Source organism: Tupaia chinensis, unplaced genomic scaffold (assembly GCF_000334495.1).
Source record: "Tupaia chinensis unplaced genomic scaffold, TupChi_1.0 Scaffold149424_1, whole genome shotgun sequence".
NCBI lineage: Eukaryota > Metazoa > Chordata > Mammalia > Scandentia > Tupaiidae > Tupaia > Tupaia belangeri.
Window position 1 is genome coordinate 2,327,245 of NW_006209268.1, and position 12,476 is coordinate 2,339,720.

Genomic DNA, 12,476 nt, shown 5'->3' on the forward strand with positions numbered 1-12,476 from the left:
GGTTTGCAGTATCCCTTAGAAAACCCTGCTGAATGGACTATCATCACTGCCAATAATTTGCTTCTGCTAATGGATTTTCACTCAATCTTGTCCTTTTTCACATTTTTATAAGACCTATTTCTGTTATCTTTAGTCAATGTACATGTACTAAAACTTTTTGCTTGTATGAGGTTTTTGCCTTAGGGGATGTGCGCTCACCTGAAAAAGAGACTGAAATAGTGAGAGGGAAGGTGAGAAATCATCCCCCAGGAGGATGGCCATGTTGCAACTCCTTCTCTTCCATTCTCCTCCCAGGATCTTGGGCACATATGCATATGCGCCCTATGTGAGTTTTGAGCCATCAGGTTGAGGATACAAACTGTGTAGTCCATGTGGGAGTCCAGAGACATAACCACTACGTCATCTGCTGGCCCTCGAAACCCTTTTACTACTATAAAACAGCCTACCTTATTGGATTGGCAATACATGTTATTTCCATCTGGTCATGCTGCTGACCAGTTGTTCCAAATGACACATCTGCTGACCCAGGGCCTGACCCTCATTTGTGCTACCTTTGTAAGACAAAAAAAATTCTTTTTCTTTATAATTTCACTTTGCAGTTGTCCTTTTTCATTCAATACCCCTCAACATGATATTTTCTCAGTTTTTGCCTTCAACTTTCATGTCGTACCAGGTAAGCTTCCCCAGGGATATCATCCATTCCTACAATGATGAACTCTATGTCCCCAGTATTCAATTCTTTACATCCATTTCTGACCTCTCCTGAGCTCTGGTTTTGTTTTTTTTTTATTTTTGTTTTGTGTTTTCTGTTTTTGTTTTGTTTTTTTTGTTTTGTTTTGTTTTGTTTTGTTTTGTTTTGTTTTAAGAGAGATTTTTGCTATAGGGCACATGTGCTCGCCAGAGAAATAGAGAAACAAAAATGAGAAATCGCCCCCTGAGGAGGATGGCCATGCCACAATCCCTTCTCCTCCATTCTCCTCTCAGAATTTGGGCATGCATGCACACTCGCCTAGAGTGAGTTCTAAACCACCGAGTCCAGAATTCAAACTGCAACCAACTAGGGACAAGAGACAGAAAGAGTGAAAGTTATTTTTGACAAGGTCTTGCTGTGTCATGATTCTCCCATCCCAGGCTCCCAATTAACTAGTGTTACAGGTGCACAACTATGCCCAATGTGTTCCAGTTAGTCCCTGAACCCAAGTCTCTCAAGCATCTTCCAGATGCCCTAGCAGTGGTGCTACCTGTGTACCCACTCTGATTTTGAATCTTTAACTCCTATCGAAACATTTTCACTTGAATGTCTGGCAACACTGAACTCAATGTGTCTAAAACTTAAGTTCATCTTTCTTAACTTCTCCTGGGAGCCCCCCATACTACTACCCTACCTGTTAATAAAACTGCTAATCTCCTAGATTAACTTTTCTCCTAGAAAAACTCAGAGAATCTTTCTCTCTCAAGATCTCAGTTACTACATCCAAGAATTCTACTTTTTCTCTAAGCCTCCTGTCTTCTTTTTCTGCCCATTACTAAGCAGCTTCATTTGTTTGCTTCTTGTCTAGACACCTTTAATCAAGATTTTTCTTGTGGTCTCATGCAAGTCACTCACCTTTGCCTTGTATGCAAATTCTCAACATTTAAAAAAGTTGACAGTTAAGTATTTTTAAACTAGCAAATATAAGAAGAGAAGATCAAAAAACAGGAAAAAAAATCGAAAGCAAGCCTAAGGGCATGTGTATTTTTATGGCATTAAGGGAGTGTTATGAGCTAATTGCATATTTGTGAGCCGCAGGGTTTTTGCGGCACCAGATGAGCCACATCCTTTTGACCCTTCCATAACCTCCCCCAGAATGTTCGAACACCAGGTGTTGGTTATTATGCTGCTTTGGTATCAATTCTTAGAACTGAAAAGCCTTGCCATAATTGTTGTTCTCAGTGCCTCTGATCATTTGCGCCTTCTGAATGAGACAACAGAAGTGGGCTTTCCAAAGCATAACTCTCATTATGTTACCATCTCAATTTTTTTAGTGCCTTTTCAATTGCTTACTGTATTAATTTCAAGTTTTTCTCTGTCAATCAAGGATCCCTAATCTCCCTGTTTTTCCACTCTTGCTTCCTCCTATCTTCCAATAAATCTTCCCTCTCATTCATATCAGCAATGAAAAACAAAATATATGGAAATAAATGTAATAAGAGGTAGGCATGGATTTCTATTAAGATTTAGGATAAATAAGCCTGGGCCAGCAGATGGCATATTGGTTAAAGTGCCACACTCCCATGTGATTGACCAGTTGAACCCCAGAACCCGAGGCTTGAAACTCACAGTGGGCGCGTGGGGGCTCATGCCCAAAATCCTGAGAGGAGAATGAAGAAGGGTTTGCAGCATGGCCATCCCACCTGGGGGGATATTTCTCACTTTCTCTCTCTCCGTCTGTCTCCAGCAAGCGCACAAGCTAGCAAATGCTCTCTCTAAAAAAAGATAAACCAATATAAAATAATTAAGTCTAGATTACATTATTAAACATATAATATGTGCTGAGCATTATACTAAGTGGTTTTACATTTGCTGTGATTTGACTATATCCCCTCAAAAACATGTTTAAGGAACTTAATCCCCAATGCGACAGTTTTGGAAAACTGTTCCTAATGAGAGGTGATTAGGCCATGAAGTTTCTTCCTTATGAAAAAATTAATGCTGCTATCACAAAAATAGGTTTGCTTTCTTAGAAGCTGATTTCTTATAAAAGGGGCAAATCGGGACCAGCAAATGCCATAATTGTTACATCACTGGACTGCCATGTAGTCAACCACGGTTCAAGTACTGGACCTGGAAGCTTGAAGTTTATGCCAGGCACGTGTGCATGCATACCCAGTATTCTGGGAGGAAAAGGGATTGCAGTGTGGCCAATCTCCCTGGGGGATGATTTCTTGCTTTCTGTCTGTCTCCAGGTGAATTGGATTCTCCTTCCTTCTCCCTCTTTGCCCTTCCACCAGCAAGAAGGCCATTGCAAAATGGATGATGGATGGCACTAAATCTTTTTTTAAGAATAATTTTAACTTAGCTTTATTTACTTTTTATTTTGACCAGAAAGGGACAAAGTGAGAGAGAGCGGGAAAGAGAAAGCAAGCTGCCAAGTCCAGGACTCAAACCATGGTTGGCCATGTGGGAGTCCTGTGCCCTTAGCCACGATGCTGCCTGCCAGCCCCGGCACCCAATCTTAGACTTCCCAGTCTTCAGGTTAAGGCACTGGATCCCACCTAGCCAACTGCATGGTTTGAGTCCCAGACTTGGTGGCTTGGAAATTATGTCAGGCACATGTACATGTGTGCCCAAGATTTTGAGAGTAGAAGGGATTGCAACGTGGCCATCTTCTCTGGGGTTGATTTCTCACTTTCCTTCTCTCTGTCTCTGGTGAGTGCATGCACCCTGTAGCAAAAACTTTAAAAAAAGGGGGGCGGGGAACAATAACATAAGAGTAAATATCTCCCCAAAGTCCCAAAGTATACAAAGAGTACTTTAAAATCAGTAACAAGAAAACAAAAAATAGGCCAAAGACCTTAACAGATGCCTCTAAAGAAGGTATACACAAGATACATCTTCTTCTAAAGAAGAAATATACAAATAGCAAATAGCACATTTAAAAATGCTTTATATCATCCATCATCAGAAAAATGCAAATTAAAACAGTAGTGAGATGCTACTACACACCTATTAGAAGGGCCAATCTGGAACACTAACAGCAGATGCTAGAAGGATGCAAAGCAACAGAAATTCTCACTCATTGCTGGTGAGATGCAAAATGGTACAGCTGCTTCAGAAAAATGCTTGGCAGTTTCTCACAAAACTAAATATACTCTTACCATACAATCCAGCAGTTGTGCCTCTTGGTATTTACCCAAAAGATCTGAAAACTAAGGTCCACACCAAACTTTGTGTATGTATTGCAGCTTTATTCATAATGGACAAAACTTGGAAGTAACCAAGATGACCTTCAGCAGGTGAATGGATAAACTGTATTACATCCAAACAATAGAATATAATTCAGCACTAAAAAGTCTTTATATTGTCTCTTGCGCCTGCATTTAACAGAAAGAGAGAGATGGGAAGAGGGAGAAAGCAACCCCCCATGGGGATGTACTCCCTTCTGCTCCATTTCTCCATAACATCAAGATTTTTTTTGTCAAGCATGTGGGAGTTCAGCACCCTTAACCACCACGCCACCTGCGGTCCCACATACCATCAATATTTTGGATATGCACACATATGTAGCCCATGTGATTTTGTCAAAATGCTGGGGCTGATATTTGAACTGCAGTCAACCATGTGGGGTCTCTCTTAACTACTGGACCACCAGGGTGGTCGAAAATAAAGTCTTTTTTAAAATCTATAGTTCAGTGATAATGCACTGCTAAACAGAAGTCCGTTCCCACATAACAATCACCATTTAAATCCCTGGCCTGGGTGGCCTGAAACATGCCAGGCACAGGCATGGCCGGGGTCAGATAAACTAAAGGACTGGGAGAAGGGGATTGTGGCATGGCTAGACTTTGTGGAGGGTGCTCAACTCTCTCTTCTTCTCTCTTGCTCTCACATGCATGCAGAAGTACTCAATCATGAATAAAGTTTAAAATATGCTAATTCAACAATAATAAAAATAATAAATTACATATGTATTTGTGTGCATGTGTATGTATGTATATGTAGATTTTTTTAATTGCCAGAGTACAGATATGCTCACCAGAGAGCCAGAGAGAGTGGGAGAGAGAAAAAGCACCTGCCGGGGGTGTGGTCATGCTGCAATCCCTTCTTTATTTTTCATCCTTCTAGACTTTGGACATGCACGTACACAAGGCCAGTATGTTTTTCAAGTCACCATAGCCAGGATTCAGCCTGTGGTCAACCATGTGGAATCTGACTCCCTTAACCACTAGACTGCGGGGCCAGCCCTGTGTGTGTGTATTTGTCTGAAAAGTCATGATGTATTTTTCTATGTTTTTCTAGGCAAAAAGATGTCGGGACTTTTCAGATAACCCAATTTTTTAAATTTTATATAAACACACACACACACATACACACACACACACATATATATATATATAATTTTAAGTCTCCCCAAAGTCCTACTTCTCTACTCAGATATATAAATTAAAAATGTGTGGGGGTGGGGGTGGCAGCAGGTGGCATGGTGGCTAAAGGCACTGGATTCCCACATGACCAACCACAGTTTAAGTTCCGGACCTGGTAGCTTGCCTTCTCCCTGTCCCTTTCTCTCTTTCACTGTCTCTCTCTGGTCAAATTTTAAAATAATAGCAAATGGAATTAAATAAATAAATAATTCCTAAAAAAAATAAAAAGAAGAAGGTGCAGTAGTTATGTCATTGGACTCCCACATGGCCTAACGCAGTTTGAGTCCCAGGCCTGGTGGCTTGAAACTCATGCCAGGTACGTGTGCATGCATGCCCAGGATCCCAAGAGGAAAATAGAGGAGAAGGGATTATGGTGTGGCCATCCTCCCAGCGGGGTGATTTCTCACTTTCCCTCTCACTCTCTGGTGAGCTCATGCACCCTATGGCAAAAACCTTTAAAAAATTAAGGAATAGACTATGGTTACCTAAATAATTTTTTATTAAAAGAACAAAACACTGATTTATAAACAGTTTTAAATTACGATTGCTCCTTTTTATGTTATTGTCAGAGAGTATATGTGCTAACCAGAGAAAGTACCCTCCCCAGTGGGGCATTATCCAACTGCAATACTTTTTCCTCAATTTCTCCTTTTTGTCAGAATTTTGGGTGTGTATATGTGCCTGGCATGCTTCTCAAGCTACTGGGGCTGGGATCAAACTGCAGTCAGTCACATAGGATCCAGCTCTCTTTACTATGCTACAAGACTGGCCCTTGCTCCTTTTTAATTCATTAATTAATATACTTATTTCAGTTTTCATATTTTGGGCAGGCACACACATGTGCCTGGCATATTTTCCAAGCAACCAGGTCTGGGACTTGAACAGGGCGCTTGGTCCTATGAGATCCAGCCACTTTAACCACCATCTCATGCTACTTATTTTTGTATGTGGAATGGCTATAGATTAGCAAGATATAGAAACTGACTTGAGAGGGGGTCTCATAACTCTGCCCAGGCCTTTCTGGAATTTATGATTCTCCTGCAACAGTCTCCCATATAGCTGGGATTATAAAGACTTGCCACCATGCTCAACTACATGCAAATGTTTTTTTAAATTATTATATATGTGCATGCATGTGTCCAAATATATGTATATATATTATTCTGCCACCTTAAAAGGCATTAAAGTAGTATCATATGTGCTTGATGGAAAAAAATTAGCAAGATAGCTCTTGATTTCCTACCTTCTAATTTCTCTTGTGTCTTGAAAAACTCTAAATTGATTACCTCAGTTACAGTTTGTTGTAACAGCTGAGACTGGCAGGTGGCATGGTGGTTAAGTGTGCTGGACTCCCACATGGCTGTCTGCGATTTGAGTCCCAGACCTGGCGGCTTGCTTTCTCACTTTTCCTCTCTCTCTCTCATTCTCTTCCTCTCTGGTAAAACTAAAATAAACAAGTTAAATAAAGTAATTCTTTTTTAAAAAAGTTTGTAATAATGGTCAGATGGTAGTGTGGTGGTTAAAGTGGCTAGATCCCACATGGCTAACTTTGCAGTTCAAGTCCTGAACTTGGCTGCTTGAAAAACATGCCGGTCACGTGTGTGCATGCCTCAAATCCCAAGAGAATGGAGAAGAAACTGTGGTGTGACCATCCCTCTGGAAAGTGATTTCTTGCTTTCCCCTTCTTTCTGTCTCTCTCTCTCCAGTGAGTTCATGCACCCTCTAGCAAAAAACTAAAAAACAAGTTTGTAGTAATGATGAGAATCATCACATAAAAATAAAAGGATGTGAGGGTCAGCTGGCAGCACGGTGGTTAAGGTGCTGGATCTCACACAGCCAACTGCAACTGGCACCTCAAACCTAAAAAACATTAAAAAATCTTAAAAAAGAAAAAAGAAGATAATGGAACTATGTATTCAAAACAATAAATATGGCATGCCTGTTAGTTTTTTAAGAATCTTGTTGAAGTTAATAAAGGCATTAAGTTCAATAACATAATACATTTATTGTTCTATTTAACATATTAAGTTAAATATATGTTAAAAGCTATAGTTAAAAGCCTTAGTTTAATCATCTATTGACACATTTATATATTTATGTGTTTTGATGCATAATATAAAGCCATATTAAGATAAATTCAAAAGGTTTATTTTAAATAAATAATGAAATACTAATTGGAGTGTTTATTTATCCTTAACTATAAATTATACTATGGATAGAAAAAGTAAAATTAGGATTTATAAAAAGAAAGATATTTGCATTTTCTTCCTATGAAATAAACGAGTCACTCTGGCTCAAATAAATATAAATTATGTTTTAGTCTCAGAATATTTTTTTCCAATTGCCAGAGGGCATGTGTGCCTGTCAAAGACAGAGGGAGGGGGGAAAGCACCCCTTCATGGGGCACAGTAATATTATAACCCTTTCTCCTCCATTACTCCATCCTGTGGAATTTTGAGCACCCACACACATATGCCAGGGTATTCCTCAAGCCACCTGAGCCAGGCCTTACACCTGGTGATCAGCCATGTAGGACTGGTGTCACTTAACCACTAGGCCATGGGGCCAGCCCTATTCTCAAAATACTCTATTAACCCCGTGAATTATTCTGACAAGAAACTAAAAACTAGACAAAATATTCTAGTAACCCCAGAATCGTTCTAACAAGAAACAAAAAACTTAAGTTACTAATAATCATTCTTATTTTTTGTTGTTTTCTATTTGTTACAACAACCTCTTGCCTTTGAATAAAATGACTTACGTTTATATCTTATCTCCTCTGATAACTCTTCATGGTTAAGTCTGTCTCCAATTCATACCAAAATATTTTTTAAATGATGGCTCAGCTTTCTTATAAGTAAAAATTTTTTGAATTTACTGGACTAACAGTTCAACCAAAAGACTCGGTCCCTCAACTTACAAAAGAAAAGTAGTGGAAATATTGGGTCATCAGAAAAGTCGTGATGCACTTCTGCATAGAAAATGAAAACACATCGTGACCACCCAATGATTAGGCTCTCATTTTTACTTTTGTAATAATGGTCAGATGGTAGTGTGGTGGTTAAAGTGGCTAGATCCCACATGGCTAACTTTGCAGTTCAAGTCCTGAACTTGGCTGCTTGAAAAACATGCCGGTCACGTGTGTGCATGCCTCAAATCCCAAGAGAATGGAGAAGAGACTGTGGTGTGACCATCCCTCTGGAAAGTGATTTCTTGCTTTCCCCTTCTTTCTGTCTCTCTCTCTCCAGTGAGTTCATGCACCCTCTAGCAAAAAACTAAAAAACAAGTTTGTAGTAATGATGAGAATCATCACATAAAAATAAAAGGATGTGAGGGTCAGCTGGCAGCACGGTGGTTAAGGTGCTGGATCTCACACAGCCAACTGCAACTGGCACCTCAAACCTAAAAAACATTAAAAAATCTTAAAAAAGAAAAAAGAAGATAATGGAACTATGTATTCAAAACAATAAATATGGCATGCCTGTTAGTTTTTTAAGAATCTTGTTGAAGTTAATAAAGGCATTAAGTTCAATAACATAATACATTTATTGTTCTATTTAACATATTAAGTTAAATATATGTTAAAAGCTATAGTTAAAAGCCTTAGTTTAATCATCTATTGACACATTTATATATTTATGTGTTTTGATGCATAATATAAAGCCATATTAAGATAAATTCAAAAGGTTTATTTTAAATAAATAATGAAATACTAATTGGAGTGTTTATTTATCCTTAACTATAAATTATACTATGGATAGAAAAAGTAAAATTAGGATTTATAAAAAGAAAGATATTTGCATTTTCTTCCTATGAAATAAACGAGTCACTCTGGCTCAAATAAATATAAATTATGTTTTAGTCTCAGAATATTTTTTTCCAATTGCCAGAGGGCATGTGTGCCTGTCAAAGACAGAGGGAGGGGGGAAAGCACCCCTTCATGGGGCACAGTAATATTATAACCCTTTCTCCTCCATTACTCCATCCTGTGGAATTTTGAGCACCCACACACATATGCCAGGGTATTCCTCAAGCCACCTGAGCCAGGACTTACACCTGGTGATCAGCCATGTAGGACTGGTGTCACTTAACCACTAGGCCATGGGGCCAGCCCTATTCTCAAAATACTCTATTAACCCCGTGAATTATTCTGACAAGAAACTAAAAACTAGACAAAATATTCTAGTAACCCCAGAATCGTTCTAACAAGAAACAAAAAACTTAAGTTACTAATAATCATTCTTATTTTTTGTTGTTTTCTATTTGTTACAACAACCTCTTGCCTTTGAATAAAATGACTTACGTTTATATCTTATCTCCTCTGATAACTCTTCATGGTTAAGTCTGTCTCCAATTCATACCAAAATATTTTTTAAATGATGGCTCAGCTTTCTTATAAGTAAAAATTTTTTGAATTTACTGGACTAACAGTTCAACCAAAAGACTCGGTCCCTCAACTTACAAAAGAAAAGTAGTGGAAATATTGGGTCATCAGAAAAGTCGTGATGCACTTCTGCATAGAAAATGAAAACACATCGTGACCACCCAATGATTAGGCTCACATTTTTACTAAGTTACAACTGCTGTGAGAACACTATCAAATTTATAATAAAATGGAATTTTTAACTTTTTTAATGTTGTGAGCTCCTTATGTGCCAGTTATCAATGTAATATTATCACTCGGTTCTAAATCTACACATTTTTGCTCTGTTCCATGATGCTAACACTGGACTGCATAACCATCTCTCTTTTGCAGTAGATGAAATGTTACGGTTCTTCAGCAGAGGGCACTGGAGTGACACTTTAAAGGCCACAGCTGCAGAAGATGCTTTTCTTTGGAGTTCCAGCCCTTTATTTTTATTCTGCAACACAGATGCCCAACATAGATGCTCCAGCTGTGCCCTTAGGCGATCCTCTCTCTTCTTGAGGCTACTTTAGACAAGGTTCAGCCCACCTACCTCCTCTGGCAACAGCTGGCCATTTGTACAGCCTGACCTAGCCTGCTTATACCCTCCAGCAATGGGGAACAACTTCTCCAGACCCCTCACACAAGTTTCTTCACCACCGGCAGGCTGTGAGGCTATGTATATAGCAGGCTTATCTTCTCTGAAGAGATCTGAATCTCACCCCTGGGTTAGTGGTAGGTGATAGGGGTTCTTCTCATCCTTAGTTCCTTTAGTGTTTATTTTTCCTCAGTCTGGAGGTAAGTAGGTCTTTTTCTGCATCCACTACTTATGTATGCCTTAGCGTCTTCATTTTGTATTTATCCATCTCCTACTAGTTAATACTCTTTATATTAAATTTTCTCTGTTCAAAAATTGATGTGGTTTCTTCTTCTAACTGGTCCCTGATTTAAATATCTTAGAAATACACTTTTGTTCATGTACAAAGACTGGTACAATAATTATCTTTAAAAAGCTTTTACTTCTGTTATTAAGTTCCTACTTATTTGTCAATCAGGGACCATTGTAATACACCTTGTGGTACAAACCAAAAGCCTTGGAGTCTCCGTCCTGTTCATAATATGCTCCTGCTTCCAAGATCATCATTGACTATACCCTTATATGTAATTTTCCGTTACACCGCAAGAAAGAATTCTATGAGGGAGACTTCAGAAAGTTCATAGGAAAAAGTATGAGTTTATTGGTACACAATCATGCATAATTTCTTCAAAATATACATCCTCTACAAACTTTCTGAAGACTGCTTGTATTGTCTTCTACTTTGATAATGTTCTGAAAAACTTCATCATAAAGAAAACCTAAGGAAAAAAGTAGCTTTTGAGCCTTAATATAAACGACTCATACTGGGACCAGCAGGTGGCGTAATGGTTACGTCACTGGACTCTCACATAGTTGACCACCATTTGAGTACCAGACCCGGCGGCTTAAAACATACTGGGCACTTGAGTGTGTGTGCCCAAAATCCCACGAGGAGACTGGAGGAAAAGAGACTGTGGCATGGTCATCCCCCCAGGGGATGATTTCTAGCTCTCTGTCTCTCTGTCTCTTCAGTGAGCGCACTTGCCCTATAGCAAAACCTTTAAAAACAAACAGGAAAAAAAAAAAAAGACTCATATCACTTACAGGAAGCAACTAACACTAACACTATAATAAAACTCTAGGGTGTTGATGCTTAGAACTCTTTTTTTCTAAAGAAAAGAAACATGGGAACCAGCAGTTAGTGTAATGGCTATGTCGCTGGACTCCCAAGTAGTCAACCGCTCGTGTCCCAGACCCGGTGGCTTAAAACTCACGCCAGGCGCGTGTGCGTGCGTGCCCAAGATCCTGAGAGGAGTATGGAGGAGAAGGGATTGTGGCGTGACCATCCTCTCTGGAGGGTGATTTCTCGCTTTCTGTCTCTATGTCTCTCTCTGTCTGTCTGGGGAGCGCACGCGCCCTATAGCGAAAACCTCTCCAAAAAAAAAAAAAAAGAAAGAAAGAAAAGAGACTTACCTTTAAGTTACTGGCAAACTTTACTAACTAGAAACCACAAAATCAGGAGCAGATAGTTTCCATCTGAGACTTTCAGATGAATAAGATGAATGCAGGCTAGCTTTGTAGCATAGTGATTTAAAGGACCTAGATCCTACACGGCCCATGGTCTGAATCTTGGCAGCTTGAAAAACACACTAGGTACAGTACATACATGTCCCAAGTCCCTACAGGATGAAGATAAGGAAGAAAACAAATTGTGGTGTGATCATGCTTGTTAGGTGGGGAGCTGCTTCCTTAATCTCTCTCTCTCTGGTGAATGCACGCACCCTCTGGCACTTAATAAAAGAAGATGAATGCATGAACTAGACATCTGCCATCCAAGACTCAGGAAACTAATCTGAATGACCAGAGTCACAGATTGTCATGCTTCAATCAGCATGCTCCTGTTCTCTGTTTTCCAAGCTACTTTCTTTGGCCCAAGTAAAATCAAATCAATCATTCAATTTATTTTCTTTCCAATCAGTCCTCTTCATTTTCCTTTTACATTAGTTCCTTATAATAATCCAGTGGTTTCCTGGGTAACTAGATTCAATCACTAAGTGACTTTTTTCAGAGTAACATAGCAGGACAGATCACTAGAAATATAAAATCTTCGGGACTAGCAGATGGCATAGTGGTCACATCACTGGACTCCCACATTGTTGACTATGGTTCAAGTCCCAGGTCCAGTGGGTTTAAACTCACTCTAGGCGCATGTGCATGAGAGGAGAATGGAGAAGAAGGGATTGCAGCATGGCCATCCTTCCTGGGGGTGCAGTGATGTCTCACTTTCTGTCTCTCTCTGTCTCTCTGGTGAGTGCACGTGCCATATACCAAAAATCTCTCAAAAAAAAAAAAAGAAAGAAAAAGAAATAT